Source organism: Hirundo rustica, chromosome 1, assembly GCF_015227805.2.
Source record: "Hirundo rustica isolate bHirRus1 chromosome 1, bHirRus1.pri.v3, whole genome shotgun sequence".
NCBI classification, from domain to species: domain Eukaryota; kingdom Metazoa; phylum Chordata; class Aves; order Passeriformes; family Hirundinidae; genus Hirundo; species Hirundo rustica.
Window position 1 is genome coordinate 90,549,052 of NC_053450.1, and position 7,099 is coordinate 90,556,150.

The window sequence follows — 7,099 nt, forward strand, 5'->3', positions numbered from 1 at the left end:
GGATTTCACATTCCCTCAGGGCACATGGGAGGTTTGAATTTGATTCTTCTACAATTTAAACTTATGCCTTAACTACAGAGTTCATGCATAAAAAGAAATGTACTGTCACCTCCAGATTTGCTGTCAGGGGAGGTGAGATGAGCTTCGACTCCAAATGCAGAACAGGCTGAGAAACACAAGTTTGGGCACGATGGTGACAAAGGCACGTGTTGAGCGTGATGCTCCTCAAATCCAGAGCAACTTACATCTTTTAGGAAACAAATCAAAAGGCTGTTCAGTGCAGACACTATCACAGCAGCTTTTCTTTGCAGCCAAATACAACTAGGGATGTTCAGTATTGTATTTTCCCCATTCTGACTGTTCATGATGCCTTTGGCAATATTTTAATTCTGTATTTAAACTATGGCACTTCCCACAAATCACCTTCTGATATCTTGCAGACTGTTAGTATCTTCCAGACTGGAGGTTAAAAAGCTTTGACCCTGGAGACTCAACAATTGGAAAACTAACTGTGCAGAAAGGCTGGGAGCACAGAAGGATAAAACTGAATTTGTGACTGAAAAAAATATTAAACTTCCCTAAATCTAGCATAAAGTATTTTTCCATGTCACAATCAGCACATCCCAAAACAGAAACTAGATCTTCTGAGTTTCAGCCCAAAGCCTCTCCACTGAGCCATGGTTACTGCATCTGCATTAATTTTGCATTCTCACACCTGGTAGAAAAGCAGGGTTTTAAAGCCTTAATTCCCAGTGAAAACTTCATTAACACCAAGAAGCTCCCAAGGCATCCTTAACACTGCTGACTGACTCCCAATTTTCTGCTCTTGGGTTAGACTTGTCACACAGATGGCCTATGTTGATAATTTTCAGGAAAGAGGTTTCTCTCTTTTTTTTTTTAACATGTTGACTAGGACCATCCTGTTTCCACCAGGGGAAGCAGATTATCCACACCATGTGACCTTCTCTTCCACATCGTTCCTAAGCATTGGCTACCTTCCTACCACTGGAGGGAACTAAAACTCATTCTGGCCGGGCAGTCCAACCTCCAGGGAGATCCCTCTCAAGGGAGGTCAAGGAGATTTCCAGAGGTGGCAGTTAGGCCATGATCAGTGCTTGACACCGTGGAGTGCTTCTAAATTAGACCTCAGCACTGGATAAAGCAAGATACATGATTGTGGGTTTGGACTACGCAAACCAAGATGCTGAGGACTATATTTCCAGAAACCACATTTTCTGGTCTGTTATCACATGAAACTTGAGCCCCACCACCCCTGGAAAAGATTTTCAGTCTTTCTGCTGTGCTTGCTTTCTTTATTAGATACAGAAGTTGCTGCACGCTCATAAACCTCCAGGGGAGGAGAAGTACCACTGAGTTTTAAAGGGCTTTAAAAGCAAAAAAATTCCCTGATTTCCTCTCATGACTCTCAAAACTCTTCTGATTTCCAGTAAAAAAGCTGCCAAATTAATCAAATTTCAGCTTGCATGGAAGAACAGTGATCTTGCCAGTTTCTTGCCTGTAACTGTTTAGTGCTCCTTCAACTGATTTTCAAAGTCAGTTCAGGAGTCAAACGGAAAGTCTGGTTCAAATGGATAATTTTTTTACCTTCATTTCGTATTCACGGCTGGAAGAACTTTGCCTTGCCCAATATATTGGTATAGAAAAATCTTCTCAGTAGAAAGAGATACAAGCCACATACAGACATTACCTTTTAATCACACAAGATTGATGGATTGCCTGAGACAAAACAGAAAGTACTGGTGCAGGAATATCTGCTTAATAAGTGGAAGACATTTCTGTGCACTTCACAGAAGACACAAGGGAAGGGGAGAGACAAAATAGAACAGAGAAGCAGAATTTGTTGCCTTACAAAGTGAATATGAGGATGTTCTAAAGAAGTGTCAAGCCAGACAGGGAAAGAAGAGGATTTGGAAAAAAAAAAACAACAAAAAAACCCACAACCCTTTCTGTTTAGAGGAGGTGCCCAAAAAAGATGGCATAAAACAAGCACTGAACTGTACAGTTACTTGGATGACTGGTTTGGCATTTCCTCACTTTTTGTTGCAGGGAGCAAAACTTAGAACAGTTTTTGTCAGGAACAAAATGCTTGGAGCATCTTGTCTCTCTCCAGGAATTTACGGTTGCTTCAGAGTTTCACAAGTATCTCTTCCAGTTACCCAAACAGCCATGGAAAAATGCAAAAAGACTCTGCCCGCCCTTACCCCTTTTTAATTGCTCCCTGGAAACTTTCCACACTATCCATCACCCAAGTCCTGTCAAACCTTCCTTCCAAACAAAGCTGGACTCCCTGCAACTCCTCCAGGAAAGAGGTGAGTGTAATGTTTGCTGCCGGTGAGCTGGACTGCAGAGTATTTTGGTAAGCTCCCCTCCCTGATGTATCCCTCTTCCTTTAATCTGCGAGGAGCTGCCCGCAGCACTCCCGTGCAAAGAGCTGGAGATAGCCTCACACTCGGTAATTGCTCTCCTCTCTTCCCCCGGAAATCAAAACCCAACTCTTGCCATGGCAGAGGCTCCTGAGAGGCAGAGAGGGGACCAGGGTTCATGCCCTTCGTGAGCAGGCTGAGTGCCAGCGGTGATGCCCTGGCAGTGGTGGAGCCAAAAGCCTGTGTGAGAGCTGGGTCACCAGCCCAGGGGCACTGTGAGCCCACACAGCCATGGCCCTGCCTATAATGCTTTCTGCCCACCCATCTGAGGAACAGTTCATGAAACCCAGAAGTCTCCAAATCCTCCAGTAGAAGTTTAGCCACGCAGCTCTTCCCTTGACTGTGAAGCCCAAAATAGTGTGGTTTTTTCAGGTGGGCAGCTCATATACACTTTACAAAACTTTCCTTGGGAAGAAGTGAGCCCAGTAGGTATCAACAGCTAAGTGCAGGAGAAGAGGAGCCACAGATAAGGTTCCTGGGTGTGGGAATACACAAGACAGAGAGTAAAACGGGCTTAATTAGCATGCCTGGTTTGATAACCAAGATGCCATGGCAGGAACAAACAGAGCCTTGAAGATTACAGGAGATGGGGTTAAACATGCTTATGGGAAGAGAAGAGATTCAATCAACCCTCTGCAAGCAAAACACGTTGTGAATGTATGAGTTGTCTGTATGATCTTTTAACCTGATAACTGTAGTGGAAAATTATTAACCTTCCTGAAATGGTATATAAGCTTTTGGAAAACCTGAGTAAAATTGAATTCTGATCACCGAACCAGTCTTCCCATCTCTCCACCAATTGCCAATACCTGGGTGTCTCCTGTTGCCTTTGCATGGACACTATGCCAAGTCAGCCTTTGATTTTTAGGTTTTTACTTTTATCCAGGATCATCTTCTTGGTTGTCTGGCAGACCAGGCACACTGGATGCTCAGCAAACACAGTCTTTCACATGTGTGGGCACAGCATCGCCACAGGTTCAAAATTTGCTGGTGCCCTGCACATGCCCAGCACACAAAACCATCTGTACAACACACACCCATGGCCTTCCAGAAACTGGGGGGCTACCAAGGAGGCATTTTGTTACTCATGTGGGCATCTTCGTAACCAGAATCTCCTAGGGAGAGATGTGACAGCACTCAACATGGATCTTCCTTTATCTGCAGATATCAACAGGCTTCTCTGTCCCTGTTGAAAGACCCCTCTGCACATTCCTGTGTCCATAACTCATCTGCTGTGCAGGCTGGGCTCCAACAGGCGGCACATGATGCCTCTTTTCAGCCAAGACAGTGGGAGCTCTGTTGATCTTTACTCATCTCTGACTGCAACTTCACCTATTTGTTACATATATATTAGTGCCTTTTCACCCCACAGATATCGTTTTTGTGTGCCCATAGGGCACATCACCACAAATGATGTTTTTCATCAGCAGGTTTCAAAGCACTTTATATAGGAGTCCGGCATTTTTATCTCTGATTCGTCTGTGGGGACATTGAGGCACAGGAAGGTGGAAGTCTGGAGTCAGCCTCAGCTCAGCAGTGAATCCAGGGATAGAAACGATTTCTACTCCATTCAAGTCCAATATTGTGTAAAAAGAGGCTCCTGGGTTTGGTTAGTGGGGTTGAAACTCCTACATATCCCTTACTTTTATATAATCCATGTATCTCACACCTTTTCTCTCCTCACTTGCAGAAGTCCAGTGTTGAACACCTCACCCTTCCCTCCATGGCAAAACAGACGGGAGCCAGCTGACAGCAATCCACTGCTTCTTTCTGGAACACGTGTGAGAAAAAACCAGCAGCTTGGCTGGCAGGAAAAGACTGAAAAATACCATTGCAATTAATGTGAAGAAACTTGAAGCTACAACACCACCAGCAATTCTGCAGAATGAAGCATAACAGTGCAAAAAGACTAAGTAATGCTTTGCAAGCCATCTGGGTGGGTTTTTGCAAGGAATGCTGGCTAATTTTTAATGGATCAGCTGGGTGGGCAAATTCCTGAGTTTTTATGGCAGGGAATGGAATGAAAGCAAGTCTGTTGGATGGCCATCTCTGATGTTTCAGAAGGTGCATATGAGAACCTCTGAGGGTTTAATATTGCTGGTTTAATGCAGAAAAAACTCTTTAATGGCAACCTGCCTGAGCTGGGGTTACAGAATCTCAGTCAAATTCAGAAGCAGAGGAGTGAGATCAATACAGAGCAGAGTACCAATTAACAGCCCTGGTTTCCAAGAGCATCCTTCATTTGTCCTCTAAAATTTCCTTTGTCTCTGTCACAGCTCAGTAGAGAGCACTGAAATTTCCCTTATAAGTTATGAAGCAGATTGCAGCAAGCTGGAGAAGTGACACCGTATACATTAGAAATCAGTGTTAATCATACATCGAAAAACAACTTCCAAGTTTAAATATGTATGGTTCCTTGCCTTGGATCAGAGACTTACTTGAGAAACAAACATGATTTCTTAAGTAATTGCTTTTCTAATTCTCCTCGGAGATACGTTTTCTTAAAATATAGTGTATATGCTTGTATATATGATACAGTCGCATTAGGGAAAATACAAACTACATTGAACATGCTTAGATCAGTATTTTCCTCTGAGAGCCAGACAATGCAGCTCCAGGATCCCTCTTTGTTCCGCTTCCCCCCAGCACAGAGCAAACGCTGAAAAAGCGACTCAGCCTGGACTTAGAATTTCACCATTTCGATTGGTTGTGTTTAGCTGGTCCCTTTTTCAGGGCAGGTCTCTACCGAGAACCAACCAGCCGGTGTGGGTTTTATCCCTCGCTCCCTCATCTCCCCGCCTCCCATTTTTACGGAATTGGGGTTTTGCGGCCTGGGGGGACGGCGGCAAAACCCTTAAACGCACAAGTGGGGCTGGCAGTGAGGGGCCCGCAAGCGGGGCAGGAGGCCCCTGCGCGCCACAAACAGGTGCCACGCTCTTGTGGGCACTGAGGTCCACTCGCTGCTCCCTCACGGGTCAGGTGTCCCGTGGCAGCCACACTCAGCAGCATGGAGGCGTGACAGAGCCAGCCCCAGCCTGGAGTGAGCCTTCAGCCCCTTCCCACCTGGGCACGGCTCTCCCCTGCCTCGGCGGCGTGACCGCCTGGAACCGCGCAAGCGACGGGCAAAGCTGCACAAGCCACGCACATTCACACTGATGGCAGAAGTAATGAGGGGTAACACCCGGGAGCATTTAACAAGCTGTTTGCTGCCAGAAGCACTGCAGGAAATTCACCTGGCTTCAGGACTGGATGTTTTAGAGCTCCTTATGTAGCCTACCAGAGCCGCTGCACCTAAGCACTGGCCTCCTTTAAGTAAGCCCCTTCCTCTCACCTAGTAAACAGATCAGTTCAGGTCACTCTGGAGGAGAAGTGCACTCCCAAGAGAAGTGGGAGAACTTTATATTCCCAAGGGAAAGGGAGAACATCCCAGCCATGGACAGGTCACGCAACAGCTGGCTTCCGGAGGATGGTAATGCTAATTGATCTGTATTCATTTATTTTAGTCAATTACTCTGGAGACAACAGGCTGCTGTCAGCTCTACCTCCTCCCTGTGAGGGGCTAAATCCACGGTGTTTGCGCTGAGCAGGGACCAAGAATATCCACTGTCTTGAGCAGGGGTGGCTGAAGTGGCCAGGGTGACACTAGGGTTGTTGGCACCCCCAGGCAGCAGCATGATGAAGGTGTCCAGAGGTACCCATCCAGCAAGCCCCTTTTTTTTTGCTGCCCCGGGATGGTTTTAGGGCTGATGTTTTCTCTGGAGTAGCAGCTGCCCATGACTGTGGTTTTCAGTCACAGTCTGCAGGACTCAATGGGTGGCCCACGAGACTCGCATTTGGGGACTGAGCTTTGCCTCTGCAGCTCCTCCTCTCCATCACTCGTGTCCCGCTCCACACTGAGACGTTTCACTGCAAGCTCACACAGCCCCTCACACCTTTCCATGGGAGGGGCCCTTTACCTGACTTTTGACTCGGCAGGGCCCCAGCTGGGCACAATCTTACACACGTGTGCAGTCCTAGTTGTGTATCTGGGCAGCCAAAGACACCAAACTAGAGATATAAGAGACTACATAAGGGAAACACAACAGTTTGCAGAGCATGAGAGTTTTCTGCAAGCTATCACGATGCTGCTTCTTTGGGAAAGAGGCCTGTCTACCTAAACAAGAGCAACAATAACTAAAGGGAGGGGTAGCAGGAATGGGGAAAAATTAGTTGCCATCTTCGCTTCTAAATCCAGCCCGTTCTGCCTCCTAGCCAGATTCCACTTTAGCTACACTGGGTTAACATTTGGAGTCAGATGCCGTCTTGGTAATGTACATAGAGCAATTCAGCTGGAAATCTAAAATGTGATCAAATCTGGTGTTGGGGATTGGTGCTGGCCAGATGCCAGGCACCCACCAAAGGTGCTCATTCACTCCCCTCGGCAGCTGGACAGCAGAGAGCAAATTTATCAAAGGGTTCATGGGTTGAGATGGGGACTGGGAGGTCTCTCATCAATTGATCTCTCATCAGTTATCATCACGGGCAAAACAAGCTCAGCTTAGAGATATGAAGTGAATTTATTACTAACAAAATCAGATCAGGATAATGAGAAGTTAAACAAACCCTTAAAAACACCTTCCCCCCACCCCTCTCTCCTTCCAGCTCTACCTCCTACC